Source organism: Hemitrygon akajei, chromosome 11, assembly GCF_048418815.1.
Source record: "Hemitrygon akajei chromosome 11, sHemAka1.3, whole genome shotgun sequence".
Taxonomy (NCBI): Eukaryota; Metazoa; Chordata; class Chondrichthyes; order Myliobatiformes; family Dasyatidae; genus Hemitrygon; species Hemitrygon akajei.
The window spans coordinates 23,152,960-23,172,937 of NC_133134.1; the positions used below are offsets into that span (position 1 = coordinate 23,152,960).

Sequence of the window (19,978 nt, forward strand, 5' to 3'; positions counted from 1 at the left end):
CTTACCTTCAACTTCAGCCTATTAAATTACACACTTTATCTTCCAAACAGTCCACGTTTCGGGCCAAGGCCCTTCATCAGAATGATCTCATCAGGACATCATTCATCAATCCTGATGAAAGGCCTCTGTCTTTTGCCTCCTACATACATGGTAAATGGTAGGGCATTGAAGAATGCAGTAGAACAGAGTTATCTAGGAATAATTGTGCATAGTTCCCTGAAGGTGGAATCTCATGTGGATAGGTTGGTGAAAAAAGCTTTTGGTATGCTGGCCTTTATAAATCAGAGCATTGAGTATAGGATTTGGGATGTAATGTTAAAATTGTACAAGGCATTGGTGAGGCCAAATTTGGAGTATTGTGTACAGTTCTGGTCACCGAATTATAGGAAATGTTACCTGGGTTTCAGCACCTAAGTTACAGAGAAAGGTTGAACAAGTTAGGTCTTTATTCTTTAGAGCATAGACGGTTGAGAAGGGGACTTGATAGAGGTATTTAAAATTATGAGGGGGATAGATAGAGTTGATGTGGATAGGCTTTTTCCATTGAGAGTAGAGGAGATTCAAACAAGAGGACACGAGTTGAGAGTTAAGGGGCAAAAGTTTAGGGGTAACACGAGGGGGAACTTCTTTACTCAGAGAGTGGTAGCTGTGTGGAACAAGCTTCCAGTAGAAGTGGTAGAGGCAGGTTCAATTTTGTCATTTAAAAAAAAAATTGGATAGGTATATGGACAGGAAAGAGATGGAGGGTTATGGGCTGAGTGCAGGTAGGTGGGACTAGGTGAGAGTCAGTGTTCGGCATGGTTATATTGTCTGTAACACTGACTGTTAATTCCTCTCCATAGGTGTTGCCTGACCTACTGATTTCCTCCAGCATTTTCTGCGTGTTATTCCGGATTTCCAACTTCTACAGAAATTCTAATGTTTACAAAAGATCTTCAAAACCTTTGTTAATTATATTTCTAATTAGTGTCCAAACTCAGCTTCATTTATTCTTCAGTTTTCTGTTTTTGCATTCACTGGATAGCCAATTGAAAATGGGGTTCCGACCTTCTAGAACATCATAGTAACATCACAGAAAAGAAACAATTAAACAGCTAAAGATGGATAATAATACTTAAACAACTCATAAATCCATTTGCTATTACATAATAACTAATTATTAAAATGAATATCTTATTTTGTCATCACAGAACACAAGGAAAAAGAAAATTCTGCCGAGTTATACTAAAAAAACATGTATACTCAATGACTACTAGGTGTACTTCGTGGTCTTCTTCTGCTGTAGTCTATCCATTTCAAAGTTTGACATGTTGTTTCAGAGATGCTCTTCTGCGTACTATTGTTATAACACATGGTTATTTGAGTTACTGTTACTTTCCTGTCAGTTTGAACCAGTCTGGTCATTCTCTTCTGACCTCTCTCATTAACAAGGCATTTTTGCCCACAGAACTGCTGCTCACTGATTATTTTTTGTACTTCACACCATTCTCCACCAACTCTAGAGATGATTGTGTGTGAAAATCCCAAGAGATCAGCAGTTCCTGGGATACTCAAATCAACCTGTCTGGCACCAACAATCATTGTGCAGTCGAAATCACTTAGACCACATTTCTTCCCCATTCTGATATTTGGTCTGAACAAAAACTGAACTTCTTGACCATGTCTATATTCTTTCATGCACTGAGTTGCTGCCACATGATTGGTTGATTAGATATATGCATTAAAGAGCAGGTGCACAGCTACACCTAATAAAACAGCCACTGAAGGTATATACTATGATGTTCTACAGACACAGGAAATAATGATTTTTTAATATCATCAGAGTAAGAAAGCAATATGCACACCATATCAACTAACTCAAAAAAATTTAATTTGTATTTTTTTAATTACATTTCTGTAATATTGGGCAACATCTTTGAAGCACCATCGTAATGTGGTGAATCAATCAATGATAATCAGGGTGGCAGCTGACATATTTTAATTAGCTTCCGCTTCTCTAGGTTACAGAAAAAGAACAGTCTGGTTTCGTCCAGTATCTCTGATGAAAGTGTATTAAATAGAACTCCCTCCAGAACACTTGCCATCGTTCCATCTCTTTACTCCTTTGACCTACTTATTCAAGTCAGTCTGCAGTCACCTGACCTAATATATTCTTACTTGCCTTAATATCAAAGTTTGCATAATAATGCTCATCAGATGCTATATAAGAGAATGTTGTCATTCTTGTACATGTCGAGTTAGATAATGTAGAGCATAGATGCAACACCCTCTGATTACACACTCTTAATAGTTTAGTCCAGGCTCACATTAAAAAAATAACAACGTAATTACCATCAGTGAAATCATCAAGAGCAGGCCCTCTGCTGGTCGAAGTCAACTATGGATGTTGCACCCTAGCTGTTTATGCAACACGCAATCCAGTGCCGTAAGATATGGAGAGCAAGGTGCTGTCCAGGTAGCTGATAAATAGAAAGAAACGGTAGAGACTGATACAGTTTGACACCAGCGGCACCATAGGAGTTGACAGCTAGCGTTGAACTCAACATAGGACTGCCTTAGGGACTCCAGCTTTGGATTTTTCCTCAGAGTTTACTCCCGAAGCCTTCCCTAAGAGTGGTACAACCACAAGGCAGCTGACGCTTGAAATCAGAGTTATTCCTCTCCAAGAGGAGCTGCCAACCATGTCGGATGAGCCCCATCTGCCCAAAGCGACTGGGTTTAAGAACCGGTAACACAACTTTGTGCCTTCTCCTGTCAGTAGAAATGTTTCCACCCGGTTTAGTAGCTTCGTCACACAACAGCTGACTTGGTTCTCAGAGGCTATTTGAGACATACGCCATTGGGAGCATTTAATAAGTAGTGGAAGATTATCCCCACCATATCCTACAACTATAACAATCTTAAAGTACTTGTCAGTGAAATACCAATAAAAGAATTCCATGAAATCACACCACACTATGAATGTCCTTCAAAAAAGGAGAAAGCAAGAAAATTAGAAGATAAAATATCCTACCAAATCTCATGTTACTGTGTCGGTCTAGCTAGAATCATGCTCATTCATCAATCACCATGACAACAAATAGTACTTGACAAGAAATGTAAGATGCCGCCTACAGAAAAGTCATTTTCTACTATTGTCTTTATTTTTTTTAACAAATGGTCTAGAAGTTTCCATGCCCACTGTAATAAAGTATTGCACAATCAATTTAAGAATGCACAGAAAAGCTCTTATTTACAGCAACAAAATGAATGGTCTGGACTCTAGAATGAAATATGAAATGGATATTTTGGCAGAAATTCAGGTAAAATATATGGTTGATTTTAGTAAAGATGCAGGTCATTTATAATCTAATTTGTGGTCAGGTATAACTGAAATGTGTGTTCAGGTGCAGTCTGCTTACTGCCTTGAGTTCTAGACATTATATCTGAAAAATATTCATTTCCAGACATTGACTTACACTTTGGGCTAAATGACAGACATTTCTGCGTGAAGAATACACAAACATTTGTGTGTCATGCATATTAGTTTCTTCCACCCTATTGTTCACATAGCTGCTCTGCAAAACGCTGAGCTATTTGACTGTGGTCCCCTTAGGCAGGACAGCAGCTCTCTGGTCAAAATCATGCTCTTGATTGTGAGAAGTGCAAAATACACATAATTTGAAATGGGAACAGAAGGCTCCGAGTGAGATCGCATAAAGTTGCTGTTCTCTGGGGCAATTCAACATGCTGCAGCATTTTTCTACTATATTTAACATAAAATGATCATTGTTGTTGTGTAGTTGCTTTTGAATGCTAACAAAAACACATTGGCCCCATTACTTGCAGTAGATTTTACATTGCATTTTTCTGAACTTATAGATGATTAACGTGGATAGCTTTTATCAAGACGTTTTTATAGATGCCTGAAGTGCACATATTTACAATATCAATATGTATGCTACCAGAATATTCTGAAATATCAAAGACATTACATATTTATGAAGTACATCTTACAGCTAATTTTCAGAATTATGTCTATAACAAAATCTTTGTTTCAGAACACCAAACGTACAAACAATGTGGTTCATGGTAAGCAAGAATGAGCATAACCCATCCTTTCTCATGTAAATATCTTGCCTCCTCTTCAAGGAATCTTAACTAACCCATATGGCAGCAAGCTCCACACTCCCAAGAAATGTGTAGAAATCATGGCCACGCTTAAGAACAGTATGTTCAGCGTATTTTGCTATTAAGAACATGGACAAAGATAGTACATTTGAGACCTGTTTATTTCAATGCCTTTACAAATGCCGAAAGTAAAATCATCATGTAGTGAAACTTCTAAGAGATTACTTGAATGAAATTGAATTGAACCACATAAAATTATTTTGTAAATTAATGAGAATACCTTAGGGTAAATAACTGCTCTACCAAGACAACAAACATGATTAAAACATAAAACAGAGACAACAAAAGGAAAAGAATTGCATCAGTAGCCGGGGTACAATTCCGCCACTGATTGTAATTAATTTTACATTCTCCCTGTAACCTCCGGGTGCTCCGGTTTCCTCCCACAACTCAAAAGCGTGCAGTTAGTAGGTTTATTGTTCACATGAGTATGAGCACACTGGGCCAGATGTGCTGCATCTCTAACTAAAAATAATATTATTTGATTAACTGTCTATTTCGATATTCTTCTATTTCATGCTAGGAAGAATTAATCTCAGAGATGTTTTCTAGTCATGGCGAAGTCTCTCAGGGATTTAAGCCATTCATTTGATTTAATTCATGAAAGTGGTTGGCTAATAGCAAAGTTTCCAAATGAAGGAATCGAGACAAGGTCTTAAAAATCTGACTTACTTACTCCCTGTTATGCTGCTGGCATCTGGGGCAGCAATGAAGGTAACCCATCTCAGTCCTTGGCCATCTTCTCTCTGGTGCCCCAGGTGTGGTTCAAGGTCCTCATTTCTTTGGTTTCCTACATTTTCCCCATTTTCAGGGGTCCATTGAAGTGCTGTTTTGATGATAGAGTTGGCCTTTCTTCTCATCACATGCCCAATCCATCTCCAACTTGCCTCATGATGATTGTGGTCACGGCCTCTTGACGATACTGAAGGAGTAGGACGTGGTTGGAGATCTTTCTTGGCCAGAAAATAGAGGATCTTCTGGATGCTCAGAGTGTGGAATGACAACACAATGGCAAGGTTGCTGTCTATCATATACCCAGCATTCTGATCCATACAAGAGTGTAGACAGAATACAGCTCTGGTACAGCTTCACTTCGGTGTTGGCGCAGTACTTGGTTGATTGTCATATATGGCTCATTTATATAAAGGTGTTTCTAGCTTTGAGTTTGCACTGGATATCGTCCTTGGTCCCACCCTCCTGCCTAGTGATGCTGCCCAGGTAGGTGAATCTGCCAGTTCTGGGTAAGTCGATGCCATATGCTTTGACAGGAGGAGGACACTCTACATTGGGGGCTATGGTCTCAGTCTTTCTCTGGCTGACTCCAAGTCCAGCCTGTCCACCAAAGGTACACAGGTGTTGAGTTTTCTCTTGCATGTGCTGGTGTGTATGTAATAGTAATGCGTGGTCATCCACAAAGTCAAGGACTTCTAAACTAGAGAATAAAGTCCACCTAATGCGTCTCTGATTATCACTCACAAAATGCTGTTGGAACACAGCAGGCCAGGCAGCATCTATAAGGAGAAGCACTGTCGACGTTTCAGGCCAAGACCCCTCGTCAGGACAGTGCTTCTCCTTATAGATGCTGCCTGGCCTGCTGTGTTCCACCAGCATTTTGTGTGTGTTGTTTGAATTTTCAGCATCTGCAGATTTCCTTGTGTTTGCTCTGATTATCACTCGTTGTTTTCCCCATAACTAGGTCAATCACTAGGTTAAACAATATTGCCAACATCATACAGCTTTGCCTGACTCCTGTCTGGACTTCAAAGTTCCAATTACAGTCTCCAACTGTACAGGGCAACTAGCATAGAAACTCTGGATAAGCTGGATCTCTGTTGATGTTGAGGTCCTCTGCTACTTCTTGTATGTCAGGTTCTTCCTCTGGTGGTGATCTATTCACTAATTCTCTGAAATACTCTGTCCAACGTGCTTCCTGCTCTTTCTCAGTTGTCAAAAGCAGACCATTTTTATCTCTCACAAGACCCCTGGATCTGACCTAGAACTTTACACATACTAATTCTGAAATCTTGTATATATTTCCTTGATCACCTCAATTGGCTGCTGTTTCAGCCTCCACTACAAGGGCTTCCATGTAGGCTCTCTTATCCTTTTTTTTTACAAGTCTCTTCACTTTCTTGTTAGCTTCAGTGTATCCTGGTTGAAGTTTCACTTTCATTCATGTTGACTTAGCATCTAATACTTTCTTCTTAGGCTGTCCATGTTTCCTGCTGTATCCATTTGTTGTTCTTCTTTCTAGCTCTGTATCCTAGATAAGCCTCACTGCTCTCCTTGAAAACTGAGGAAATCCATTTCCACATTGTGTCTATCTTCTCTACTGACACATCTTCATCGAGGTCTTGCAAGGCCTGAAATCTGTTCTTAGGGTGAATGATGAAGGCAGATACACACTGGTGTCCTTGAGCTTCTCAACATCAAAACGTCTATGTACATGTGTTCTAGTCCCAGTGCTTGAGCTTCATCACTCCTACAACAAGGAGGAGATCACTTTCTGTACCTGCTTCTCTCTTCACCTTTACATCTTACAAGGATCGTCTCCACGTACCATTGATCATCAAATGGTCAATCTGGTTCCTGTTGTGTTCATCGGGGGAGCACCATGTCAGTTTGTGAATTTCACGGTGTGGTAAAAGGGTCCCTCTTATGAGCAGATTGTTCATGGCACAAAATTCCACCAGTCTTTCACCATCGTTCTTCATTATTCCACATCCATGGGTGGTGTGAGTTTTTATTTCCCACTTGGGCATTTAGATTTCCCATGACGATGATTATGTCACGGCGTGGTGTAATTCTACCTCCAATTGCAACTGTTTGTAGATGTCCTTTTCTTCAATGTCACTATTGTTAGATGGAGTATAGCACTGAATCACAGTCATGTTCACTTGCTTCCCTTTCAGCCTGACTCTGATCAGCCTACTGTTGATTGGTGCTCACTCCAGTAAGCACTTCTCAATGGCTTTCTTCAAATTGACACCTACACCATCATGAGGCTGACCATCTTCCCTTCCTGAGTATAAAACTGTTCCACCAGTCACTGCCTTTAGTCTGCCAGACCCTATCCATCTGCTTTCACTGATGCCCAGTATGCGTAGGCAGTAACAATGCAGTTCTGCAGTTATCTGTGCTAACTTGCCAGTGTCGTACATGTCTCGTACATTCCAAAAATTAATTATGATGTTGATCTTGGCGGTGTTTAAGGGGTTCCTTTATTGTGCCAATAGCTTCCTCTCAGTTTTCACTACTGTCGGCCATTCAAGTCCTGCTTGGAGTCTCAGGAATACTGTCACTCACAGATGTAGGATTCTTCACTGCAATTTCCATAGCAATTTTTTTTTGACCAGTCAGGGTTGTTAGCCCTGAACTGAACCCCTGAATGTGGAGGACCAATGAATCACTCTTAGTCTCATCTCTACCCTTTGACCTGTTTGGCATGGGTGACCCTACCAAGAGCCAAAGTACAAGGCCCTGACTCTACTCAACATAGCTCTCTGGGTCATTGAGGCGTACAAGCCTCCAAACCTTATGACAAGGTTGCGGTCGTCTTAGAGGTTAAAAACTTTATAATTTGATTTACGATATTTGAAATTATCAAAACTTTCAGGGAATAACATGATACAAGCCATAGAATTACTTATGGATGATCTGATTTCCGTACACATGCAAGCTACCATTATTGAAAATCCTGCTAATTGCTTCATGTTAGTTTAGAGAGGCCATAGAGTCAAAGGAAAAGCAATTGAAAATATTACAAGAACCAATACAACTGAAGAAAAAGTTCTACATAAAATCATCAAAAGATTAAGATCTAGTAATCATCACTTTTTTTTTACTGAACTGAAGGTTATAAGCACTGAGTGGATACAAATTATAAAGGAATACATTGAATAAACTTTAGGCCAATATATAAAGAGAACAAAGAGGGGAAAACATTGAGTTGGCAAGGAAAAATAAACTCCAGTTGTGCTTGGTAAGAGGGTTTCTTTACACATACAAAGGAATTCAAATATCACGGTTAAAATTATGAGTAAAGTACATATACTACCCTGAGATTCATTTTCTTGCAGCTATTTACAGGAAAATAAAATAACACAATAGAATATATGAAAAACTATACATAAACAAAGACTGACAAACAACCAATGTGCAAAAGAAGACAAATTGTGCAAAATTTAAAAAATATTAATACTGAGAACATGAGTTGTAGATTCCTTGAAAGTGAGTCTGTAGATTATGGAATCAGTTCAGAGTTGAGGTGAGTGAGTTATCCGCAGCACGTTAAGAGCCTGATAGATGTAGGATAATAACAATGTCTGAACCTGGTGGAGTGGGATCTAATGCTCCTGCACATCCTACCTGATGATACAAACGAGAAAAGAGCATGGCCTGAATGACGGGGTCCTGGATAATAGACGCTGCTTTCTTGTGGCAGTGCCTCATGTAGGTTTGCTCAGTGGCGGGAGGCATTGCCTACGATACACTGGGCTGTATTCACCACTTTCTGTAGACTTTTCCAATCTTGGGCATTGGCATTTCCAGACCAGGCCATGAAGCAACCAATTCGAATACTCTCCACATGCTGAATCGACATAAATTTCTAAGAAAGTAGAGGCTGTCATGCCTCCTTTGTGATCGGACTTGTGTGCTGGTGCCGGGACAGATCTGGTATCTTGAGGCCGTTCATTGGTTGGGGTCAACTATGGATGTTATGTCCCCAGCTGCCTATGTGATATGCAAACCATTACACAAACTAGGGCAGTAGCTATGGAGAACAAGCCATTGCCATGTAGCAGGCTCCTCTTCTCCATGCAGCAGATCAATCCAAAGGAATGGTTGAGACCAAAGCATTTTGGCACAAGCAGCATCGCAGGAGTTGCCAATTGGTGTTGAACTCAACATAGGACTGTATTAAGGACTACCTGTTCAGATTTTTCCCCAGGGTTTCCTCCCAAAACCCTTCTCATGAGTGAGTATAGACACAAGGCAGTGGAGGTTTGAGAGCAGAGATCTCCTTCTCCAAGGTGAGCTGCTAACCATGGCTGATGAGCCCCATTTGCTTGAAGTGACTTGTTTTAAGGGGCCTTTGCCCCTTCTCTTGTCAGTAGAAACAATATCGCCAGGATTAGTAGCTAAGCCACACACGAAGGCCAGGAGCTGGACTTGGTTGTCAGAGATATTTGAGGCACACACCATTGGAAGCATTTAATAGGTTTTGGGAGCTGATTTCCATTACCATCCCTGGCTATAACAACCTTAAGGAACCTCTGATATGATAAAGCCAAGGAATTTAAATTACTGACACTCTCCAGCTACAATCACTTAATGAGGACTGGCTCATGGACCTTGATATTCTTCCTCCAGTAGCAGATAATCAGATCTTTTGTTTGCTGACATTCAGTGAGAGGGTGCCGTGGCACAGTTCAATCAGATTTTCAATCTGCCTCTTAAATGCCAATTTGTGACCATCTTAATTTGGCCAACAACAGTGGTGTCATCTGCAGATTTAAATATGGAGCTGTACTTAGCCACTCAATCATAGGTATAGAGTGAGTAGAGCAGGGGGCTAAGCCCCGCACTGATGGTGATTGTGGAGGGGACGTTGTTGCCAAAAGGTCTGCAAGTAGGAAATCAAGGATTCAGCTACACAGGGAAGTATCAAGGCATAATTCTTAGACCTTAGTGATAACTTTGGAGGGGATGATAGCGTTGAATGCAGAGCTGTAATCAATGAAGAGCCCTGATGAGCTGGTAGGGGATCCACTGGCCCTCAGGACTCCATCCGTACCTGTGACTTGCTGTCTATATGACTTCCAACTCAGGACTGGTCTTCGACCTGGGGATCACTGGTGTCCTAAGTGCCTGCGACATGACATCCAGGATTGCTGACATTTGACCATGCAGTGCTTCAGCCAAGACTCGAACTGCTACCCAGACTCTTTATTTACTACCATTGGCTTCTAAATCCCCTACATCGATAACTTAAACCCTGACCCAACCCCTAACACCCCTCTCTGTCTCCAAAACCATCCCAATGAACCTAAAAAAAGCTAAATCTGACCCATGGCAGTGACTGACATCATACTTTTACTAGAAGCCAAAAACATTCACTGCTAAACTTAAATCTTATTCCTAACCTTATACAGGTCTAGAATGTCAATGTATAATAATGCACTCACAAATATATGATAACAAAGTTAACCTTACCAAAAGGGTCAATAAAAACAAATAAAGTCAAGATAAAAACGCAGAGATCCAAAGCAGTGACAAATTAAATATTTGAGTTTCAGAGAAGTGTAAAATAGACAACAGGGCAGACTTTCTGCAACTCTACAGGAAGTTACATCCATTATTTTTAACAGCAAGCAAGTGCCCTTGTATATGAGCAGATTTGCATCCAGATTTTTGATAATGAAGCAAGCCAAGGCATTTCTTCCTATTACTGATCCTCTTTTAACTCATCTCGTCAAAAGCTGACATCAAATTGAGCAAACGGAGCTTGAGGAGCAGCCTCAACATGTTGGAGCCTCAAAAATTCATGGGGTCATATAGCACAGAAGGACTCCCTTCAACTCAATTCACCCATGCCATATGAGATGCTCATCTATGTTAATCCCATTTCCCTGCAATTAGCTCATACCACCCTATTCTTTTGCTATCCAGGTAACTGTCCACTTCTTTTAAATGAAGTGATTGTACCTGTTTCTATCACCTCCTCTGGTAGCTTATTTGTATAACTATCACCCTCCGTGGGAAAAATACTTGCCTCCTTTAATACTTGCTTACTTGTGTCCTCTCTCAGAACTACCTCCTTCAATTATTTGCCTTTTCAACTTAAACCAATTTCCTCTCATTCCAAGTAACTTGTAAACTGTATATAAGACAAACAACAAGTTCCCAGCACAACTCTCTAAGGTACATCACTGGTTATAGACTTTCAGTCAGAAAAGCAATCATCCACCACTACCTTTTGCCCCCTGTCAACAAGCCAATTTCCGATCCAATTTGCCAAAACACCTTGGATCCCGTGTGTCCAAACTTCCTGGACAAGCATATGATAAGGACCCTTGTCAAAAGACTTGTTAAAGAAAATGCCCATCACAGTTTCCAGGCTTATCATTGCTGCCCTTCCTGAATACGGGAATAGCATCTGCTACCTTCCAACTTCTATCTCATCTGTGGCTAAAATCTCAGTCAGAGCCCCAGAAATCTCTTCCTTTGTTTCCAATTACATCCTGGGATAGATTTTATCAGACTCTGGCAATATGTCCATCTTAATGTGCACCACTGCTTCTAACACTTCCTCTTCCTTCACAAACATTCCAGACTATCAGTGTGAACCTCCCCTAATTCTCCATCCTCGCCTATCCTGTTCCCCAATGAATACTGGCATAAAGTACTGTACTTTTTCAGGACACCACACATTTCCTATGCATTTCACGGCTTCTACAAGTCACTTAGATTTTTTTTCTATAAATATCCTCATTCAAAACTTGCTGGCTAAGTAAACAGTGGTGGAACAAGGCCTAACTAATTAGGAGACAACCTTCTGTTGTAAAGTTGAGCCTAAGCCAAGAGTCTTGGACTTATGTGGCACGGAAGTAGGCCCTTCTGCTCAATTTGTCCATGTTGACCTCAATGCTCCCTCCAGGCTATTCCCCTTTGCCAGCATTTGGCCCATAACCTTATAGACTTTTCCAATCCAACTGAATATACTGACTACCGGAAGAAAAACGTCGTCCAAATGTAATTCACAGTCAAGCTCAGGAGGCCCATTAGTTAACAGAACATTAAACTCATAAATCTTAAGAACGTTTCCTTCCTCTTTCATTCATACCTCTGCACTTAGGTTCTATTTTCTATCTATAATAGGCAACTCTCAGCCTCATAAGGCTCTACATTCTGCTGTAAGCTTCTGTAGCATTTTATCACATGCCATGCATTTTGAAAATTCTAACATATTGCACTTATCATATGCATTTTAGAAATTCAAACATATTACATCAACTGGTTCCTTTTATTTATCTTTCCAGTTACAGCTCCAAACAGTTTTGATAATTCTATTTTCAACACTATCTATTTTTCATAAAATCATGCTGACTCTGCCTAGTCATGTTATGCATTTTAAATGTTCCGCAATTAATTCCTTAAGAAGGAATTCTAGCATTTTCCTGATGTCAATGATCAGTTAAGTAGTCTATTGCTCTCTCTGCCTATTTCATGAGTAGTAATGCTATACTTATTACTTCTGATTAGTTTGAAACTATCCAGAATTAGTAAGTTGGCAATCAATGCATTCACTATCACTTTTCTTTGAGTGCTCTAAGATACAGGCCAGTAGAATTAGGAATTTCTCAACTTTTTCCCATTAGTTTGCCTAGTAATTTTATAGAGTTATATACTTAAGTTCAAGTTCAAATTCAGTTTATTCTCTTTCAAGCATACACATGCATACCACCAAATGAAACAACATTCCTCTGGACCAATGTGCACAATACAATATATATAACTCACACACATAACATACAAAAAATTTTTACAACTAGTAGATTAACAAATAATAAAACATATTTACAACCCAAGTTAAAAAATAAACAATATAACACTATTGGCGTTTCATACATGATGAGATCTGGATTGTGGCAGATGAGATTCATGTGTAGTGGCAAGGAGTTCAGTAGTCTTGTGGCCTGGGGGGAAGAAGCTATTCCCCATCCTAACTGTTCTTGTCCTACTCCTACAGTAGCTCCTGCTGATAGTAGGGGGTTAAAGAGATTGTTGGATGGACGGGAGGGAGCCCTGCACACCCAGTGCTTCTGAAAAATATCTCTAATGGGTGGAAGAGAGACCTCAATAATCCTCTTAGCAGTCCTTGCAATCCTTTGTAGGGATTTGAAATTCAAATTCATTCAGCCCTACACATGTATACTACCAAATGAAACAGCATTCATCCAGACCAAGGTGCACAACACAGTACATATAACTCACACATAACACATAAGGTAACATTACCACAAATAAATTCACCAAAATAAGATACATATATAATGCAAGTTAAAAAGTAAACTGTATAGTGCTACTGCTGCTTCACACGTGATGAAACCATATGATGAGATTCATGTGTAGAGACAGGGAGTTCAGTAGTCTTTCGGCATGGGGGAAGAAGCTGTTTCCCATCCTAACAGTTCTTGTCCTAATGCTACAGAACCTCCTGCCTGATGGTAGAGCGTCAAAGAGATTGTTAGACAGATGGGAGGAATCATTGACAATGCTAAGGGCCCTACATAGCCAGCTCTCCAAATAAATATCTTTAATAGGTGGAAGAGAAACCCCTTATGATCCACTCAGCCGTCCTCTCAATCCTTTGTGGGGAATTGCAGTCAGATGCTTTGCAATTCTCATACCAGATGATGATGCAGCTGGTCAGAACACTCTCGATGGTGCTCCTGTAAAAATTGGTTAAAATGGTGAGGGGGGGGCCTCAATCTCTTCAGAAAGTAGAGATGTTGTTAAGCTTTCTTGACCAAAGAGGTGGTGTTGAGCGAACAGGTGAGATCACCCATTCTATGCACACCCAGAAACTCTGATATGTCCATCCATGTCCTCCTCCAATGTCAGGATAAGGCCACACTTAGGTTGGAGAGGCAACACCTTACATTTCGTTTAGGTAGCCTCTAACCTGATGGCATAAACATCAATTTCTCAAACTTCCAGTAATGCCTCCCCCCACCCTTCACCATTTCCCATCTCCCTGTCCCTCCCTCATGTTATCTGCTTGCCTGCCCATCGCCTCCCTCTGGTGCTCCTCTCCCCCCCTCCACCTTTTCTTTCTTCCACAACCTTCCATCTCTCTCACCAATCAACTTCCTAGCTCTTTGCTTCATCCCTCCCCTTCCAGGTTTCACCTATCGCCTGGCCTTTCTCTCTCCCCTCCCACTACCTTTCAAATCTACACCACAGCTTTTTTTCTCCAACCCTGCTGAAGGGTTTTGTCCTGAAACATAGACTGTACTTTTTTCCATAGATGCTGCCTGGCTTGATGAGTTCCTCCAGCATTTTGTGTGTGTTGCTTGGATTTCTAGCATCTGCAGATTTTCTCTTGTTTGTGCTCCTAACTCTTTCCACAGAGGAGCCATATATAGGCAGTGAGGAGTGATCAGCCTGCACCTTCCTAAAGTCCACAATCATCTCTTGGGTCCTGTCCATATTGAGATTCAAGTTGTTGTGCTCGCACCTTTCTACGAGCCACTCTACCTCCTCTTTGTATACCATCCCATCATTGCTGTTGATGAGACTAACCACTGCTGTATCATTGGTGAACTTGATCCTTCATTTGAATTTATTGTCAAAGGTTCAACAATTGGTTGCTACTTCCCTCATTAACTTCATCACATATTTCTCAATTTATCAACACTTTATTCATCCTTTGATCTAAACTGCTACTAAACCTCGTCTGCTATTATTCTTTCTACTTTTGTAAGCCTTTCAAACTAATACCTTAACATTCTTAGATATGGTGGATCACTTTTCCTATAAAATCTTCATTGCCCAAAGAGATGCATATTCATTAGGATTTATGATACATTTCTCAGATTTTTCTCTAAACCTTTTGACAGAACTATAACTGACAGGACACTTACATCAATCTCCCCATTCACGCTGGAGTTAAAATGGGATTTATCACGAGAACTGAATAACTATATTAAAAAGAACCTTCCAATTTGGGATGGATAATTCAACTGCCTCTTCAGGTTAGTCTGGCCACCCACGTTTATCAGGCTGTTTGTCAGCACGTTTTTAAAGCAGCACACAAGATGCTGGAGGAACACAGCAGGTGAGGCAGTATCTATGGAGAGAAATCAACAATTGATATTTTAAGTTGAGACCTTTCATCAGTCCATATGAAAAGTCTTGACATAAAACACCAACTGTTCACATCCATCTCTAGATGCTGCTTGACCTGCTGAGTTCCTCCAGCATATTGGCTTTGCTCGATATTCCTGAATCTGTAATCATTTGTGTTTGTATTTTAGAATCCACCTCTTTTCAAATGTGTTGAGGAAAGGTTACCTTTAAGTAATATGAATTGAATGTTAGGCTAATAACAAACGACAAGACCCATAAAGATGAACATGTGCAAAGCTAACTGATCAGTAGGGAGAATCTTTTAAAATGTGTAAATATCTTCAAAATCAAATCACACTCTTCAATCACAATCATAGAATTATTAAAAAAAATAGCACAGTAGATAGTCATTCAACCAATCATACTTGTATCAGCTTGAAAAGTGAGTTAGTTCCCAGATCTTGGTCTGCAGGCTTTCTGTCTTCATCACCTTTCAGATAGCAAGTTCCTATGTACTTTGATTATAAAAGAAAACACTTAATTGATCTTTAAATGCTTTCTGTTATTGACTGTCTGCTAAAGGATATGTTCCTTCCTCTTCATCCTATACAAGTCTCTTGTAACTCCATACAGCCTATCTAATTTTCTCCTCAGTCTCCTCTGTTCTAAAGAAATCAGTCTAAGCCTTGTCAATTGTTCCTCAAAGCTTCTACAACATTGGCAAATCTGTGATAATTCTTCCCTACAGTCTCTCAAGTACTCTGCTATATTTGCATAACATTCTTTCAAAGTACTTAAAAATGACCTTCCCTCAACAAATCAAAACTGCCTCACTTTCATTAATCAATGTCTTACTGATTTTTTAATATATAATAGGCCTCAGTAATAATTTACTTACTATCTGTTATTAGTCAGGCAAGCACTCCCTCCCATTTTAATCAATGGTACCTTATCCAATGACTCTGCTCCTGTAGGTAAAATGGTTTGGTTTGCTCAGAGCCTCCATTATTTCTTGCCTTGCTTGGCTTGACAGCCTGGGATATATTTTATGTAGGCTATTAAATCAGGATGACGTTTTCTATTTCAGAATACCTGAGACTTCCTCCTTCTTCAAAGAACGGGGTGTCCTTCTTCTAATGTTTATGCTGTGCTCTGCATCTTCTGAATTCCCCAGACGTCGACCCTCAACCCATCTTCCTGTCACCATAACTGGGACAGAATTTCCCCTTGTCCTGTCTTACCACCCCATGAACCTCCACATCCAGCATAGTCATTCTCCATGACTTCTGCCATCTTCAATGGGATCCTACCAATAAAAATCTCCTTCCCTATTCCCATCCCCACCCCCAAACATCTCTCCACTATCCATCTATCACTACCCAGCTTCAGAATCAGAATCAGGGTTCACATCACAGGCATATGTAGTAAAATTTGTTGTTTTGTGGCAGCAGAACACTGCAATACGTAGAAATAAAAACTATAAATGACAATAAGTATATATGCAGTATATATAAAATTAAGTGTGATGTGATGCAACCAGTTAGAACACACTCCACGGTACATCTGTAAAAATTTACGAATGTTTTTAGTGACATACCAACTCTCCTCAAACGCCTAATGAAATATAGCTGAGGTTGTCCCATCTTTGTAATTGTAACAATATGGTTGACCCAAGATAGATCCTCAGAGGTTTGGCACACAGGAACTTAAAATTGCTCACCCTTTTCACTTCTGATCCACCAATGAGGACTGGTGTGTGCTCCCTCGACTCACTCTTCCTGAAGTCCACAAGTCTTACTAACTTTGAGTACAAGTTTTTGCTGCAACACCACTCAACCAGCTGATCTCACTCCTGTACACCTCCTCATTACCATCTGAAATTCTAACAATAGTTGTGTCATTGGCATATTTATAGACGGTGTTTGAGCTGTGTCTAGCCACAAAGTCATGGGTATAGATAGAGTAGAACGGTGGGGGAAGTCTGCATCCTTGAGGAGCACCAATGTCGACTGTCAGCGAGAAGGAGAGGTTACTCCATTCACAGGGACTCTGGTCTCCTGGCGAGGAAGTCAAAAATCCAGTTGCAGAGGTAGGTAGAGAGTGCCAGGTTTTGGAGCTTTTTGATTAGAATCGAGGTATTATTATTTGAACACTGAGCTGTAATCAATAAACAGGAGTTTGACATAGGTCCAGGTTCTATTGTCCAGGTGATCCACGGTTCAGTGGAGAGCCAGTGAGATTGCATCTACTGTAGACCTATTGCAGCAATAGGCAAATTGCAATGGATAAGTCTTTGCTTAGTGAGGAGTCGATTCTGGCCAGGACCAGCCTCTCAGAACACTTCATCACAGTAGATGTGAGTACAACTGGTCAATAGTCATTGAGGCTATCTCAATGGCTATCCAGTTTCTCACTTCATCCCCTTCCCCTACACACCCACCTTTCCCCTCATCTGGTTTCACCTATCATCTGCCAGCTTGTATTCATTCCCCTCTCCTCACCTTCTTATTCTGGCTTCTCCCCTCTTCCCTTCCAGTCCTGATAAAAGGTCTTAGCCCAAAAGGCACCTGTTTATTCCACTTCACAAATGCTGCCTGACCTCCTGAGTTCTTCCAGCATTTTGTGTGTGTTGTACTTATTCAAACCCAATAGTGACTCTCGTTTATTTTTATCATAAACTGGAATGTCCATATCATCCCTTCTATAGTGAAAGGCAGCTGGAAGAATTCCGTGGAGATAACCTGTTTATTGAGGCAGAAGACATGGTTACATTTTTGGTCCATGCTGCCTTTATTATCTTCTTGACCTCTTCTGTATTTATCCCGTTTCTGACTGACTATATTAATACAGAAGTACAACATTCAATTTCAATATTTCAGCAGGATTTGACTAATACAGTGCAGTGAGTGTGGAATTTCAACCAGTACATAGAACATAGAACAATACAGCACAGTACAGACCCTTTGGCCCACAATGTTGTGCTGACCCTTAAACACTGCCTCCCATATAACCCTCCACCTTAAATTCCTCCATATACCTGATAGAACAATATCTACCAATATGTGGTAGTAAACTATCACAGCATAGTGGAACATAGTCAGAATCATTACAGTTTTAGGATGTACACATAATCCCAAGCTTCATAGCAAAAATAAGTCTTGTACTGTATTGAAAATTACTAGTTTATCAATGAGCTTGATGAAAAGCTTCCTAATGGCCTAATAAGGTGAGAAGAAAACGATTATACAGTATCCTAAGTCAGAGAATTGGCAGTAGAGTGTACAGTGGAAGTTACATTCAATGATAAAGCACACTCCCAGGCTATTATGATTAACATTTCATATTGGTCTAAGTATAAATAACTGAATTCTAATTCAATGCACCAATAATGAAAACATCAGAAAAACCTACAGTCGTTAATTTAGAGATTTATTTGCTTTTCTTTTCATTGGTAAGTAATATTTAGTATGCAAAATACAATTAGCATTGTTTACATAATGTTAAATCTAATGACAGCACATAAACAGAGAGCCTGCTGAATATCCTGATCTTCAATTTAACACTTTCATTCCCATCTACTGTGATACAATGAGCATCTGAATTAGAACACACTATTGCAGAAATACATTGTTATTACTTACAATAATATTTAGTGGTTGATACACTGACTCTTTAAATTTCTTGAAACTGTTACAATATTTACATCTATTGAGGTCTGAAGTCCTGTATTTTTAAGTTATCTGCGAGTTATGCTATCAATTTATATCAGCAAGACTAATGACTGAAAAATAAGAAATCCTGTAACTGAGCCAAATTTTCTTCAGAGCATTCCATTCACCAAAAAAGATGATAAGAGATAGGAGCAGAATTAGGCCATTTGGCCCATCAGGTCAGCTCTGCCATTTCACCATGGCTAATCCATTCCCCTCTCAACCACATTCTCCTGACATCTCCCCATGAATGTACCCAGTGAGCAGGCCTCCACTGCCGCCTGTGGCAATGAATTCCACAGATTCATCACTCTCTGGCTAAAGAAATTCCTTCTCAACTTCATTCTAAATGGATATCCCACTATTCTGAGACTGTGCCCTCTGGTTCTGGACTCCGCCACCAAAGGAAACATCCTCTCCACATCTACACTATCTAGGCCTTCCAACATTCGATAGGTTTCAATGAGATACCCCACCCCCATTCTTCTAAATTCCAGCGAGAACAGGTCCAGAGTCTTCAATCACTGCTAATATGATAACCCTTTCATTCCTCAAATCATTCCTGTGAACCCCCTCTGAACCCTCTCCAATGTCAGCACACCCTTTCTTAAATAAGGAATGCAAAACTGCTTATAATACTCCAAGTGAGGCCTCACCAATGCCTTATACAGCCTCAGCAGAACATTCTTGCTTTTATATTCTAGTCTTCTTGAAATGAATGCTAACATTGCATTCATCTTCCTCACCACCAAATCAACTTACAAATAACTCTTTAGAGAATCCTGCACAAGGACTCCCAAACACTTTGTACTTTGAAATTTGGAATTTTCTCCCTATTTTCATAATAGTCTATGCTTTTATTCCTTCTACCAAAGTGCATGACTATACATTTCTCAACACTGTATTCCATCTGCCACCTCTTTGCCCTTTCTCCTGATCTCTCTAAGTCCTTCTGCAGCCTCCTTGCTTCCTCAAGCTACCTGCCCCTCCACCTATCGTCTGCAGACTTAGCCACAAAATCATTAATTTCATCACCCAAATCACTGACAGACCCCTGTGGAACACCACTAGACACCAGCAGCCAATACAGAAAGGATTCCTTTATTCCCACTCTTTGCCTCCTGCCATTCAGCCAATACTCTATCCATGCTAGTATCTTTCCTGTAATACAGGGGTTTTATGTGTGGTACCCTGTCAAAGGCCTTTTGAAAATGTAAATGTGCAACAACCACCTATTCTCCTTC

General features: G+C 40.2%; 1 protein-coding gene across 3 annotated transcripts in view; it reads right to left on the bottom strand.

Annotated features, from left to right (window-relative positions):
• Positions 1-19,978, bottom strand: part of rhbdl1 (rhomboid, veinlet-like 1 (Drosophila)) — a 295,879-nt gene that overhangs the window by 175,378 nt on the left and 100,523 nt on the right. The gene's annotated exons all lie outside the window — the stretch shown is intronic.